At 47.8% G+C, this 15,666-nt stretch overlaps 2 protein-coding genes across 4 annotated transcripts in view; both read left to right on the top strand.

The window, feature by feature from the left end:
• Positions 1-15,666, top strand: part of PSMD4 (proteasome 26S subunit ubiquitin receptor, non-ATPase 4) — a 331,723-nt gene that overhangs the window by 246,999 nt on the left and 69,058 nt on the right. The window lies entirely within an intron of this gene.
• The window catches only part of PIP5K1A (phosphatidylinositol-4-phosphate 5-kinase type 1 alpha), a 62,321-nt gene that overhangs the window by 970 nt on the left and 45,685 nt on the right, over positions 1-15,666 (top strand). The window lies entirely within an intron of this gene.

Below are 15,666 nucleotides of genomic sequence, written 5' to 3'. Positions count from 1 at the left end.
TGGGTCACTTATGGGGGAGCGAGGAGAAGGAGGAAGGGGGTTACTGTGGGGTAAATGGGAGTTGGGTCATATGGGGAGGGGGAGGAGGAGAAGTGAATTTGTCTTATAAGGTGGGTGGAAGGGGTGTCCATCCCGAACTGCCTAGATGGTGGGGAGGGGATAAAATGTGAAGGTCTTGAACCATGGGGTAGGTCTGCTGTGGGGCTGGTGGTAGGTTGGGGGAGGCCTGAGCGTCCTACTATAAGGGTATTCTGTGGGGTGGGGGCAGTTGGGGAGTAGCTGGCATCGAATGTGGGGTGCTTAATTCAGTGCCCCATTTTGTAATTTAAAATGCATATAAATAGCATTGCAGGGAGCGGGGGTGGGGGAGCGTAACAATAAACAACTTACAAACAGCAACGCAAACTTTAAACAACATCCTAAACAATCGTGGCAAAATAAACAGTCAGATGTACATAAGACCCCCCCCCCAAAAAAAAACACTGGAATAGGGGATTTGGGTAAATGCAAATAATGTTAAATAATAACAAATGGTTGGATGTGGAAAGAGTAATTCTAGGATAGTAGAGGAAATGGTAGAGTGATGTAATGAAGCGGAAGCACTGGAAACCCACCCACCCCAAATAGGGAGGGGGTCCAGGGGAAGTTGTGCTGTTGGGACAAAGAGACCCTTTGTGGGACAGAGCGTCCTCTTTATTGGCTGAGGAAGGGGCTGTGATAGGGGGCCTTCAGTTTCCTGTGCTTGTGGAGGGGAGGTTGGATTGCTGGGGAGGGGGGGTGTCCCCCGAAAAACAATGGGGGAAAGGGAGGCTGAAAATGCCATTGAGCCTATGAATGCCCATGTGTGTAGGGTGAGAGAGGGAAAGACGCAAAGAAGGGATGATTTGGCAATAAGCATCTCGTGTATGGGAGTGAGGTCGTTTAAGGAGATTCATTTCCACTTTGTGGGGGGCTCAGGAGGGGTTGCCCCTCTTCTCTGGGGAGAAGGGAGAAATGAGGGGACCGTCTCAAAAGGTGGCCCTGGGAATGTTTTTTCGGATTTGGCGCTGGGACCCGTGGATGGAGTATCCCCCGTTACGTGGTGAGGGGCCAATTCTGGGATACATCTTTACAAAGACTTGGCTTTTGTATGGATCACCCCAAGTGATTGATTAAGCAGTGGTTGGGGGGAGGATATTGGGAGGGAGGGGGGCTCTTAAAGAGGGAGTAGTTTGTGGTTTTGATAGGGGTGGGGGGGTCTCCTGAGGATATAGTTCCTCCTGTCTAAGGATGAAGGCCTGTTTTGTTGTTTATAATGACTTAATTTTGAGGGTGGGGAAGTAGTTGGGTCCCTTAACGCAAATATGGGTTCTTAGATAGGTGCTTCCTTCATCCAAAGGATAGTGGGTACGGGGCACTCAACGAAGGAAGAGGCTGGAGGGCACTCAGACCTCATGGCTGGTTTGGTGGGTGGGTTGAACATTCTCTGTGGGGCGGAAGGAGAAGAGTGGAAGGAAGAGGGCAAAGAGGTCCGGGGTGGGTGGGGGAGAAGACTTTGCAGGCTGCTGTACTGGTCCGTGAGCGAAATAAACTGGAAGCAGCAAAAGGAAGTAAAGGGCGGTGCTCATTCTGTGGGACTGAGCCAGGGTTGGGCCCATCCTGCTTGCTGGATGAGGTTTTTTCCCTGGTGTTGTGGGTGAGTGAGGGGATGCTAAACCACTTATCTCTTAGTCATTCTTTCCTTTGATTTATGTAAATGGAAGTGTGTGTGATCCGTCTTTTCTCAAGAAGGGTAGTGTAGTCCGTTGCCATGGCGTTGTGGGCATGCACCAAATGTGGGGTTTGTGTGCTAGCTTCCAAGGAACCTTAATAAAGGACTAACCGAGGAAACAGTGTTTTTCTCCTAGCTTTTCCTTAGTTGCTGGAGGCAAAGTTCTTGGAAGAATGAACAACAAGTGGAGAAACACCACCATGATAAGGCCCTTTTAATATGCCTCTTTTGGCCCACGTAAGGCCTGGTGTGGATGCAGCCTGACATCGTGGAGAGTTGCATAGAAGAGGGGGTTTGCCTTGGGCAGGTGTTTCTCCTCTAACCGGTGTAAAAAGCTGCGGTTTTTATTGTATTGTATTGTATTTATATTTTCTTCTATAGTATGAGGCTCCAGTGACCTCCTGTCCAAGGATTTGATCAGCTCCCACGCCCATTCGGCTTCAGTAATGCTCAAGATTGCCTACTGCAAGGCTGAGGAACGCGTCGCCCTCCCAATATTGGTGGACTGCAACGCCTATCATTCCTCACCATTGCTCTTGCTGGCTAAGGCTGATGGGAGTTGTAATCCACCAGCATCTGGATGGCTGCACTTTCCCCATCTTCAGTCCCGTGCAGCCTTCCCCAACCTGGTGCTCTCCAGAAAAGGCCAGAGGGATGTGCTCTTTTGTCCATGCTGGCTTTGAGACAGCAAGCTTACTTTGCCAAAGAAATCCTTCTGGCTCATGTTTGGCAGCGACCTCAAATGCACCTTTTTTCAAGCGATGGCTTTTAAAACAGACTTTTGAGTTCTGTCGCTCTTGTACAGCTGATTCTGGGTTTTTAAATTGCCGTTTGAGCTTCGCTTTTTCAGTGCGGTCTCTTAACCTTGGATGCTCCCAGCTCAGAAACTGGGCCTTCTTGGACACTGCTCTTAAAGAGCATGGGTGTTTCAATGGTGGTCCCTATGTATCTGGGACTCTGCCAGTCTATGGTCACAGGCCTGCCAGGAAGTGCACCGCGTCCTGCCCCGAGCTTCTGCTGTATCACAGCTGCCAGCTGTTCTAGAAAAAATCCTAATAGGCCGTGTAGAATCCAAAGGATCTTTCTTTTAGCCTGTCTCTGCTTTTACAATTTCCCATTCTTCCTTTCTGTCTCTCTCTTCCCCACCAGCCAGTTAAAAAAACAACCACCACCCCTTGGAGGCTTTAGGGAACTGTCTGTACCTTATTAACAGGATTTTTTAAAAAAGAAAATAGACATAGAAGATTGGACTGTTTCTCCTTTCGCTTTCAGACATGCCAAAAATAACCAAGTAGAATGCTGGGTTCCACCCACCCCTATGCACCTTATGTAATACGGATTTCTGTCTGTCGATGACATTTGTAACGCAGTTGTAATACTATTTGAGCTTTCAGTAGCTCTTCGGAGAGGTGAGCTTTAACACGTTTATTTGGAAATAAGATCCACAAGAGTTTAGCGCAATGTAACTTCCATAATGGTTAGTTTATTAAGGGTGGCAGCTTCAACTTCCCAAGGGCGAAGCAGCCTCATTTCTGTTGATATTTATGGTTTCCTTTCGAAGTAGGACAATATTATTCCCATTTTACAGATGATAGGTGAAACTGAGGCTACCTGAATCCCATGGAATTTCACAAGAAGCCAAATACATGTATATATTTTTATTATGTTGAGTTTTTTATATATATAATAAATACACGGTTTCCATATTGAAAACAATAAAGCTCTTTTACTTCGAATTTCAAAAGAATTTCCCCATCAGTAGAGCTCTTTTGCTTAGAATTTCAAAAGAACCATTTGCTTGATATCGTTGGCAATTGAAGCTTGGGGAATGGATGTAAAAAAAAACCAATAAAAATGAAATTTCACTTTCTTGAGCTAAGATAACCTTAAAAAACATTACTTGGCTTAGTGTTTCATATACATTCTCAGAACCCCTTACAACAGGGGTGGGTAATTTGAGGATCTCCAGATGTTTAGGCCTACAGTTCTCATTGGCTCTAGCCAGTGTTCAGGGATGATGGGGGCTGTAGGCCAAAACATCTGGAAGGCGGCAAGTTGCATGGGAGTTATGAGTGTGCTTGAATAGATACGTATAGGATTGCTATGTACAGCTGTGATCCTTTGGATGCGTATTTGAAAGTAAGCCCCTTGGAACTCAGTGAAGCTTAGCATCTGAGTAAACGTGTGTGGGATTGACCTGGGTGTCTCCTTGAAATAGCCCTATCATCAGGGAACTACTGATGCCATTTTACAGATGACTTCCTCGGGCCTCCTTGCCTCTACCACCAGGTTTTTCCTCGTCTTAAGATAGAATCTGAACTTGTGCTTCTGGTGCCCAAGACTCCAGTCTGCCTGTAACAGCAACGCAGTATGGCTCGGAAAATTATTTTGCATCCCAGGCCTTGTTTTGCTATGACAGCCGCTTACATTGGGTAGATGATGTTGTTGTCATTCAGGTAGAGAGGGCTGACTGCATCACATGGGCGCTTTTGCTTTTCTAAGCACTATTCAAACAGGTCTGTCGAAGTGGGACACTTTCTTCGGGGCAGGAAAACAGGCCAGAAAGCCAAAGTGGAAAAATACAGCGGGGTTATTTACTTTTCCCATAGCTTTTGAGAGCTGAGTCTGTAAATGCTTGCTCTTGTCACGGCTATGGGCTAAGCATGAGAAAGAAAAACATACAAGCCTTTAGTCTATAAAAGGTTGTATGGTCCCGTCCCCCCCGCAAATGTTAATAAATGCATTTTGTTTTCCTGGTGATAATCTTAACTAAAATTCAGGCCATGAGAGGCTGGAGTAGATCACCTTATTTATTTCTTTAGAATATTTCTATACCTCTCCCCACTGAAAAGTTTCGGAGCGGTGTACAAGATAAAACGAAAACAAAAACAGAATAAAACACAAATTTTAAAAGAAGCAAATACAGAGACTCAAGGCTGCATACTAAGGAAAGGCTTCCTGGAATAAAGATGTTTTCAGGAGGCGCCGAAAGGAATACAAAGTTGGAGCCTGCCTGACTTCCAGAGGCAGGGAATTCCACAGGAGGGGAGCCACCACGCTAAAGGCTCTTCCCCTGGTGGACTCCAATCAGAGGATGGATCTATGTGGAACCACCAGGAGCAGGCCCTTGGATTACCTCAGTGACTGGGCAGGTTGGTAGGGGAGAAGGCAGGGCTCTCTCAGGTATCCTGGTCCCAAGTTGTTTAAGGCTTTGTACACAAGTACAAGGACACGGAATAAAAGGAAGCCAGATTCCAGCTGAACATCAGGAAAAACTTCCTGACTGTTAGAGCAGTACGACAATGGAACCAGTGACCTAGGGAGGTTGTGGGCTCTCCCACCCTAGAGGCCTTCAAGAGGCAGCTGGACAACCATCTGTCAGGGATGCTTTAGGGTAGATTCCTGCACTGAGCAGGGGGGTGGACTCGATGGCCTTGTAGGCCCCTTCCAACTCTTCTATTCTATGATTCTATGAAACCTGGGCCAGTAGCGAATAGGCAACCAGTGCCGTTCCCTCAGCAGAGGAGTTACGTGCTGGAAAGGGGCAGCACTCCTTACAGGGCAGCTTACCAGCAATAAAACCACCAAATAAATCACAAACCACCATTTTAAAAGCCATTAAAAATCCTGCCAACACATCCACATTCCAGCTAGTCATAAAAGGCTGTCCTAAATAAAATGCATGCATTTTAGAGCATGCATAAATGCGTAGAGAGAGGGGTCTTGTCAGATTTCACCAGGAATTTTGTTCGGATAGTGTAGGTGCAGCAGCCGAAAGGATTCTGTGCCTAGTATTCAGCTGGAGATCGGAGACTAAAATGAAGATCTTAGAGATGCCCCACACTAGAGGCCTTCAAGAGGCAGCTGGACAACCATCTGTCAGGGGTGCTTTAGGGTGGATTCCTGCATTGAGCAGGGGGTTGGACTCGATGGCCTTGTAGGCCCCTTCCAACTCTGCTATTCTATGGCCACTGGGCATGTCTTCACAGCAAGCACATGTTTTTCAGCCGTGTGTCTTTGTAGTGGATAGCAAATTGGTCTACAAAAGTTAACTAGCCAGCCTGCTAGCTCATATGTAACAATACATATATTTGCACTTGCATAAACTTGCATAAGAATATGACTATTCTGAAGCAAAAACAAACAAAAACATTTATTTATTTATTTATTACATTTCTATACCGCCCAATAGCCGGAACATTGTTGCTGTTGAGGATTTGTTAGCCACCCTGGGTGCCTTTTTAAGTACAAGGTGGGCTATAAATACTTCCTTACAGATAAAGTGCAAGAGCAAACGTTGCTCCCTTGCAACCTGAAAGAAAACATTCACTTCCCCCTTAAAGTTTAAATGGTTAGTCACCTGCAGGCGAGTTTCACTTCTCAGAAATGACTAGTTGATAGCTGTTGACAATCCTGCTGACCCTGGGATGCTAAGGAAAAGTCAGGTGGCGCTGGGGGTGGAGTTACAAGGATGCCACATCAAAGCTGGTTTTAGGAAAAGGAAAAGGCGTTGGGGTCAGGTAAGAAAGAGGACGGTTTCCAAGTCAATCTGATGCTTCCTCTTCGCATGTAGGCACAATAGTGCGATTTGTCTGCTTCAGCGGTTTGATGGATTCTCTCCTTACCCCCTCTTCTTTTAACTCTAATATATATATACTTTACATTTCTTTTCTCCAATAGATTGCTCAAAGCTTCTGTTCTTAAAGTTCACTCTTAAACAGCTCTGTTTCTCTTCTCACTGCCCCTCTTCCTCTTCTCCATATAGCTTTCAGCTTCCTTTGCTGCACAGTGATGCCTACTCGGAGACCTCGATGTATGGGTAAAATCGAGACAAAAGCATGGACTTCGCCTTTCTCTAGTTACTAGCCACTAAACGGCCTTGGCTTTAGGTTTTATGGGAATGTGTGTGGCGTGGAACGTGAACCTTTACGGCAGGCTTAGCGAACTTGAAGCTGCTCCGTTTTTTATTTTACAGTCAGGTTGGAGTGAGCAGTTCTGAAACTCAGCACTAGAACTCCTCAAATATTCATCTTACTTATTTCTTACTTAATGCTGGCTTCTCTTCCTTTTTTAACCTGATGTGAAAATTGCCTGTGCTGCTGAACAAAGCTCTGTAGCCTCTTGCCACGGACCCAGTGCGAAGTGAAGCATCTAGGCCGCAGAGAGATGCGATGATTCTTCTGCCAATCGCTTTTGCAAACTGGATGCATGCTTGTTTGAAGCTGCCGCCTTCCTCAGCTTCTGCAATGCTCCTTCACTTTCACACACCAGAGCTGCTGACATACTCCTATTCGGTAGCGTTCCTACTTAAATGTTTTTTTCATCAAACTTGAGACATGCGTAGGAATCCTCTCTGCAGCCTGCCTTAAAACAGACCCTAGTTTGTAGTATCATAGAATAGCAGAGTTGGAAGGGGCCTACAAGGCCATTGAGTCCAACCCCCTGCTCAATGCAGGAATCCACCCTAAAGCATCCCTGACAGATGGTTGTCCAGCTGCCTCTTGAAGGCCTCTAGTGTGGGAGAGCCCACCACCTCCCTAGGTAACTGGTTCCATTGTCGTACTGCTCTAACAGTCAGGAAGTTTTTCCTGATGTCCAGCTGGAATCTGGCTTCCTTTAACTTGAGCCCGTTATTCCGTGTCCTGCACTCTGGGAGGATCGAGAAGAGATCCTGGCCCTCCTCTGTCTGACAACCTTTTAAGTATTTGAAGAGTGCTATCAGGTCTCCCCTCAATCTTCTCTTCTCCAGGCTAAACCTGCCCAGTTCTTTCAGTCTTTCTTCATAGGGCTTTGTTTCCAGACCCCTGATCCTCCTGGTTGCCCTCCTCTGAACACGCTCCAGCTTGTCTGCCTCCTTCTTGAATTGTGGAGCCCAGAACTGGACGTATCTATCCCTGATTAGTATTATGCTCAACCAGAGCACTTGGTCCTGAGTTATCACATTTCAAGGGGTCTTTTGAAATTCTCTCCACCCCACCCGAATTTGGAGCTCTGCTACAATTTGCCATCTCTGCCAAGTGCCCCATTGTCCTCTGGAGAGCAGCACAAGCCCCATCCTGGAAGTGGGCAGAGTACCACCCCCACAGATGGGTTGCACTTGGAATGAGCGTGTGGCAACAGTCCTTCACCCACCACACCCAAGTGTAGGGATGGGGAGGAGAGCATATAAGTACAAGAAGCACCCTGCTGGATCAGACCAAAGGTCCATCTAGTCCAGCACTCTGTTCACACTAGTGTGGGCCCTCCCACACTGGAGGCCTTCAAGAGGCAGCTGGACAAGCATCTGTCAGGGATGCTTTAGGGTGGGTTCCTGCATTGAGCAGGGGGTTGGACTCAATGGCCTTGTAGGCCCCTTCCAACTCTGCTATTCTATGATTCTATGATTCATACAGTGGCCGGCTAGCTGTCAATCAGGGATCCACAAGCCGGTTGCGTGTGTAACAGCACCCTCCCACCCATGTTCCCCAGCAACAGCTGTATACAGGCTTACTGCCTCTGATCCTGGAGGTTGTCATTCATAGCCTTCTCTTCCAGGAATTTATCCAACCCCCTTTTAAAGCCATCCAAATTGTTGTCTCTGACCATGTCATGAATTTGAGAGGCAGAACGCAATGTCAGGGCCATGGATCTAGCTTTGGGGGAAGGGACAAGATCCAGGTAAACATGCCTTTTTGGCTACTAAGGCCAAATTTTTTAAATTTATTACTGCATTTATATCCCGCCGTTTTTCCTGCAAGGAACCCTGGACAGTGTACATAATCCTCCTCCTCTCCACTTTATCCTCACAACAACCCTGTGAGGTGGGTTGGGCTGAGAGTCTGTGACTGGCCCAAAGTCATCCAGTGGGTTTCCGTGGCCGAGTGGGGGCTAGAAGCCGGATCTCCCGGTTCCCAGTCTGACACTCTAGCCACTAGGCCACACTGGCTACAAAATTTGTAGAGCCATGTTTACTGGAGTCTCTGTGATGTGAAAGTTGAATAATCGGAGCTGGATGGAAAGAAGCATAGAATCATAGAATAGCAGAGTTGGAAGGGGCCTACAAGGCCATCGAGTCCAACCCCCTGCTCATCCCTGACAGATGGTTGTCCAGCTGCCTCTTGAAGTAGACTCCTCCCATAGTTTCCATTCAAAATGTTCTGGTTACAGTTTGCGTGTTCTACCCTTTTGTTCACAAATGAGTGAGGCTAGAAGTACAAGATTCTCGTCATCCTTCTTTTGGGAGTGGGGGACCTGGGAAGGGATTAGGCAAGAAATGAGCCTCTTCCTGTCTTCTCCCATGTGGAAAAAGCATGAGGGCAGAGTCACTGAGCTAGCAAGAAGGCTGATTTTACATTGTATTTGTTACATTTATAAGGCACCTGAAAAATTCCCTAGGCATCCTACAATCATTTATTCCCTGAATTTAAAATAGTTGTTTTTGCAAACATCCGAAGCCGTTAAATCAAATCATAAAACAAAACAATAACACAGTTTTTAAAACACACTACAGAACTTCTATCAGTTAGAAAACGGAAGTTCAGTTTTCTCTTCCCCCTATGCTTCTCCAAAACGCCAGCAAAGGTGTGGATTTTCGGACCTGAGGCAGGACACCCCAGAGCTTAGGACCCACCACCATAAAAGGCCCTGCTTCTAGCTGCCCTGGTCATTACTGGCCATGAGGGCAGAAGGGCAAGCCATTTCGTTGAGTGGACTTCATGTTCATTTCTCTTTGGGAATAGTAAGCGCCTGGCAGGTGTGGGGGCGACAGGTGCCTTAAAACTAAAATAGAATAGAACTGTGCTCGCAGTCAGGCCAAGGACTTATCCAGCCACTCTTCATGCGTGCCACGATCTGCATCGTCATGATTTTTGATGTCCTCAATTAAGTTCACATGAAATGGGCCTCTCATTTTCGCCAACACAGCAGTTTGTGCAATTCCCCCTGGGATAATCTATCTTACTTAGGATTCACTGCATCTTCTCCCAAAGTGAAGGGTATTGTTGCAGTGTATGAGAATGGATATTTCCAAACCTCGGTGGAGTCAATATGACGAAGCGTTTGTCATATCTTTTTAAATGCTGCTGCACCTCTCCGTGGTCTTCCTATAATCGGCTGTGTAAAAATGGCTGTTGCTGCTTTCATTGCCCACTAGGAGGTGCTGCTCCCGTGAGCTGTTTATTCTTCCGTGCGATCCATACCTGTTCCCAGGTGCGGAGAGTGTGTGTGTGGGCAGGGGTGTCCACATTGCCATCACAGGCCTTTCAGGAACTATGTACAGCCTGACTTGTGCAGAGGGGTCTCCCTGTGATCCCCCTTGTGGATAGGGCTGCCATATTCTGAATCCACAAAACCAGGACGTTATTTGGGGGGGGGGGTAGGATTTTTTTTAAAAAAACTGAGCAATATGTAAAGGTCTAGGGAAAGAAAAAAAGCTATCTAAGCTTTAGTTATCTAACACTGCAATCCTATGTGTGTCTACTCAGAAACAAAGGCAAATGCTATTTTGGGCTGCATTAATAGAAGTATAGCTTCCAAATCACGTGAGGTCCTGGTTCCTCTCTATTCGGCCCTGGTTAGGCCTCATCTAGAGTATTGCATCCAGTTCTGGGCTCCACAATTCAAGAAGGATGCAGACAAGCTGGAGCGTGTTCAGAAGAGGGCAACCAGGATGATCAGGGGTCTGGAAACAAAGCCCTAGGAGGAGAGACGGAAAGAACTGGGCATGTTTAGCCTGGAGAAGAGAAGATGGAGGGGAGACATGATAGCACTCTTCAAATACTTAAAAGGTTGTCAGACAGAGGAGGGCCAGGATCTCTTCTCGATCCTCCCGGAGTGCAGGACACAGAATAATGGGCTCAAGTTAAAGGAAGCCAGATTCCAGCTGGACATGAGGAAAAACTTCCTGACTGTTAGAGTAGTGCGACGGTGGAATCAGCTACCTAGGGAGGTTGTGGGCTCTCCCACACTAGAGGCATTCAAGAGGCAGCTGGACAACCATCTGTCAGGGATGCTTTAGGGTGGATTCCTGCATTGAGCAGGGGGTTGGACTCTATGGCCTTGTAGGCCCCTTCCAACTCTGCTATTCTATGATTCTATGAAATCCTATTAAGTTAAATAGGACTTATTCCCAGGTAAGTATGCATAGGATTGCTGCCTAAAGCACTTAAGCACCTGCAAATAAATAATAGGCAGAGAACAGTTTAAGCAAACAAACAGAAAAAAATGACACTAAATTACATTTCTCCACTAGTTCTCAAAAGCTAGAGGAAACTTCAGTATGGAGACTTACACTCCACTGAGCAGGCTCAAGGCACCATTTCGGAGGTTGGAATTTCTCCGGCCGGCTGGAACAGGAATCCGGGATTCTTGACTGACTGGCCGGGACATTTTGGAAATGCTTGGAAACCATGACATTCCCGGTTTTCCGGGACGTATGGCAACCCTTGTGGATGGGTTGCACAGGTTGCGTGGGTGAGAACCCGTGACAGCATGTACGTGAGAACCAGCTCCTCGTAAAACAGGCACAGGAAACACACAGCTCTCTGGATGGGGGTTGGACTGCCAACTCTCATGATCCCTGACCATTAGCTAGAGCTGATGCGAGTTGCAGTCCAACAACATGGAGGGCTACGCATTCCCTGCCATTGTCACCGGGGCTGGGGAACCGATACCTACTAGCAGGGTATTTGGGGGGAAACATTTGTAACCTTCCCTTTGGTTAAAACCAAATAATAATTCCAGGGAGCTTTAAAGTAAAATACAAAGGAGAGGGGCTGGAAGGATGGTGATGATGCAAGGAACATCCAGGTTGCAAGGAAGTCTACCTCTAAATACCAGTGGCTGAATAGAGGGGCATTACTTTCATGCTTCCGCTTGTAGGCATCCTTGGAGAAACTAGGTGGCCACTGTTGGGATCTGGATGCGGACCTACGTAGGCCAGCTTTCCGCAAGATGGATATTCAAAACATCTCAAGAGCTCTCTAATCCCATATTTTGGCTTCTCTAATCCCATTTTTTGTTCAAACAGCAGCCAGACAGCTCCTCTAATGGGAGGCGCACAGGTAGGCCCTGGGCGCAATCGCCTCCCGTTTGCATCCCCCAACAACTTGCATATAGAGGCATCCTGCCTCTGATGCCCGAGTTCATACTGATGCATCATGGCTAGTAGCCGTTGATAGCCTTCTCCTCGAATTTGCCCAGTCCCCTTTTTAAAGCCATCCAAATTGGCGGCCGTCACCGCATCTTGTGTTAGCGAATCCCACAGTTCCACCCTGCGCTGCGTGAAGAAGTCCTTTTGACCTGTCCCGAATCTCCCACCCATCAGCTTCATGGAGTGGCCCCCACTGGTGTTCTAGTATTGTATGAGAGGGAGGGAAAATCTCTCCCTATCCGTTTCTTCCACACCATGCAAATGTTATGCACCTCTGCTGTGTCTAAACTTTTGTCTAAACTAAAGGCACGCAGATGTTGTAAACTACCATTGCTCCAAAGCTGGTTCTCCTCCTTTCCTATTCTCAAAAACAGAGAGAGAGAAAGTTAAGTAGAGCACGCACCTTCACACGTGTACACACCCACGCACACCACGGTTGATCCCAAAATGACACTCTCTAGTCTCAACAGCTGGTCATGAAAGGTGTCCCAGTTTCTAGGTGGGGTGTGGCTGCGTCATGCATGTGACAGCGATGGATTGTCACCTCATGGATCAGGCATCAGGACCCACATGTGGGCTATGAATAAACAAACAACATCCAGAATATTTCTTTGTTTTCACGTCTGCCTTATGGCCAACGCGTGTTCCAAAGAACGATTCTCAAAGCGAGAATGGCTTTATTTATTGTTTTCCAAAATAAAATGGTAAAAGAATTTAAAGCCTTTCTAAAACTCAGAGCAACAGTTTAAAAACGTGCACACGCTTGCATCTTTTCTGTGGCTTGGCCCTTCTTTTTTTCTTTTCTTCTTTTTTTTTTTATAAAGCTCTTATGTGTCTTTGAAAAGAGACCAGAGAGGAATCATAGAATAGCAGAGTTGGAAGGGACCTACAAGGCCATCGAGTCCAACCCCCTGCTCAATACAGAAATCAACCCTGCATTGGTGGATTCAGCAGAGAACTTCCCACATCTGCAGAGCCACAACCAAAAAGTCCATGCTCCTTGTGGAAGCCTGGGTCAGTCGCTAGGATACCCTCTAAAAAACCATCCTTGCACCAGGTATGATCAGAGGTCTAGAAACAAAGCCCTATGAAGAGAGACTGAAAGAACTGGGCATGTTTAGCCTGGAGAAGAGGAGACTGAGGGGAGACATGATAGCACTCTTCAAATACTTCAAAGGTTGTCACACAGAGGAGGGCCAGGATCTCTTCTCAATCCTCCCAGAGTGCAGGACACGGAATAACGGGCTCAAGTTAAAGGAAGCCAGATTCCGGCTGGACATCAGGAAAAACTTCCTGACTGTTAGAGTAGTGCGACGGTGGAATCAGCTACCTAGGGAGGTTGTGGGCTCTCCCACACTAGAGTCATTCAAGAGGCAGCTGGACAACCATCTGTCAGGGATGCTTTAGGGTGGATTCCTGCATTGAGCAGGGGGTTGGACTCGATGGCCTTGTAGGCCCCTTCCAACTCTGCTATTCTATGATTCTATGATCTCAGTATTTAGAGAACGTATTGCAGGAGCCGGCAACCTGATGGCTTCCAGTCAATTTGGATTGCAACTCCCATCATCCTCAGTACATGCATATTACTTAAGGAATTGTGGGAGGGATATTCCAAACGCCTGGGGTTTTCTAATATACCAATTAACTGTCACTACAGACGACGGCACTATTGCTTACTTGTTGTTGACGAGGGCATTGGAGTAGGTGAAAGCCAAGAACCCCCCCACCCACCCAGTTTCCAAAGTGACCTACCAGTATGTTTTTCTCTCCCCCTGCTTCACCCTTTTTCTCTTACTTCCTCCTTCGTCCTCTTTCTCTTGCTTTCTGTCTCTCTGAGTCAGTCTAAAAATAAATCCACGTAGGTTTCCGCTAGCCAGCTTGCCCAAAGTGCCTCCTTCAGCCGTTTGTGGCCGTAAAGCAATGGACTGAGTAGGAGAAGGGGCTTCTTCACCACAGGCGGTGGCCATTTATGAACCTGCCCCTTGCAGTCTGAGGAGCGTTCCTGATACAGGCATACTCCAACCTGGTGCCCTCCAGGTGTTTTGGACTACAATTCCCAGCATTCCTGACCATTGGCCACGCAGGTTGGGGTTGATGGAGTCGCGGCCTAACAACATCTGGAGGGCACCAGGTTGGGGAAGACTGATTTGCCCCCAGGTTGCCGGCTGCTGACGTTTCTTATTCTTGGCCCATCGGTGTAAAATACTGCTTTACAGAGTCACTTACTCAAAAGGACAGGTCTCTGCCCCATGGAGTTTACAATCCCCAACTTGGGGTGTGGGGGAAGTATCGAGGGGCGGGAGTGTTGAGGTGACGCTTGACTTTTAAACTTGCAAAGTGTTTTAAAGTTATCTCTGGCTATGCGAAGGAGGTCTCATTACCCGTTGACTCAGGAGACGTTCAAAGCTACGCCTGGAGCTTTGGTAGGAGGTTTTCAATGATTATAGAGCCTCCTTGGTCAGAGGCAATAAGCTGAGGGGAGGGGCTGTTTCCTTCATATCCTGCTTGGGGGCTTCTCAGAGGCATCGTACTGACCACTGTTGGAAGCAGGGCACTGGGCTAGATGGACCTGATTACCCAGGTGGTTCTCCTCCTCCTTAGATCCAGAGGTCATGCTAGCTCATAGTACTCCCCATAGCAGGGTGACGCTCAGTCCCAGCGGCCTTGAAGTTGAGAAAACCTGCTTGGCTCGTCTAAGCCACCAGGCTGTGTCACGAGACGGACAAAATGGCTCCCATCTTCCATGCCGGGCTCTCTCCCAGCTGCTGAAAGCCCGGCACGCGTATGTGCGTGCCATTGCACGCTTGGCAGTGGGTGATTCACTCTTGCCTGGGAGCACAGAACGTACGGGGAGGGAAGGGTGCCTTTGGAGCGTATGACGCCTTTGAACGCAACTGTCAGGACCTGTCACAACCAAGGCGGCTGCATTTGTGGGGTGCCTTTGACCGGGGACGGACGGACGGACGGACGGACGGAGGGGCTGCTCAGTGTAAAAAGTGACGTCCACTTTTGGAGTTGCGGGTTTCCCCCTGGTCGTGGGCATGCCCGTAAAGTGGCAAGCCAGCATCCTGCAGGGATCTGAAGCAAGACCTAGGCGTGAGGAAGGCCGGTCGAGTTAGGAGCCCTGTGTGGCAGCCTTGGCTTGCCGGTCAGAACCTCCAAGATTCTTTGCACAGGGGCAGCGCGGCCTCCAATTTGGAGCCTGTCGCTGTTCTGTGCAGAGGAAACCTCTGTTCTGTGATTAATTAAGCAGGTTGTGGAAATGTGTGCATATTTGCCCCTTGACATTGCATCATTCTGATTTTGGAATGGGGGGGGGGCAGCTGTGCAAGGAACTGACCCATCACCACTCTCAAGCCCCGTCCTGGAAAGGCTGCAGCCACTGCAATGGCCATAAGAGCTAGGAACTTGTTACTTTTAAAAGGCAGAGATAGTCAGGCATCCTGTGCCCTATACTACATTCCACTGTGGTAGCGTTCCCCGACTTCCAGATGCATTGGAGTGCAATTCCCATCAAACACACACACACACCAAAGCCAGGATGGTGCAGGCCAACACATCTGGAAGATGCCAGGTTGGGAAAAGGTGTCCTCTGGAATTGCCGTGGCCATCCGTGGCCCAGGTTTGAATGCTGCTCCCAACCCAGGGGGAGGCAGGAGAACCATGGGCATGTTTCAATGTGCCTTGCCCCTCCTACCGTTAGAGGGGGAGAAATATCAACATTTCCTTGTGGCAGCTGAGATCGTTTCAAGGCAAAGTGTGGGGCCTCGAGGCGGTCCACGTTTCC

The sequence above is a fragment of the Elgaria multicarinata genome, chromosome 21 (genome assembly GCF_023053635.1).
Source record: "Elgaria multicarinata webbii isolate HBS135686 ecotype San Diego chromosome 21, rElgMul1.1.pri, whole genome shotgun sequence".
Classification (NCBI taxonomy): Eukaryota; Metazoa; Chordata; class Lepidosauria; order Squamata; family Anguidae; genus Elgaria; species Elgaria multicarinata.
Note: the sequence above shows the minus strand (reverse complement) of the source record. Positions and strands in the feature narration are given on the sequence as shown.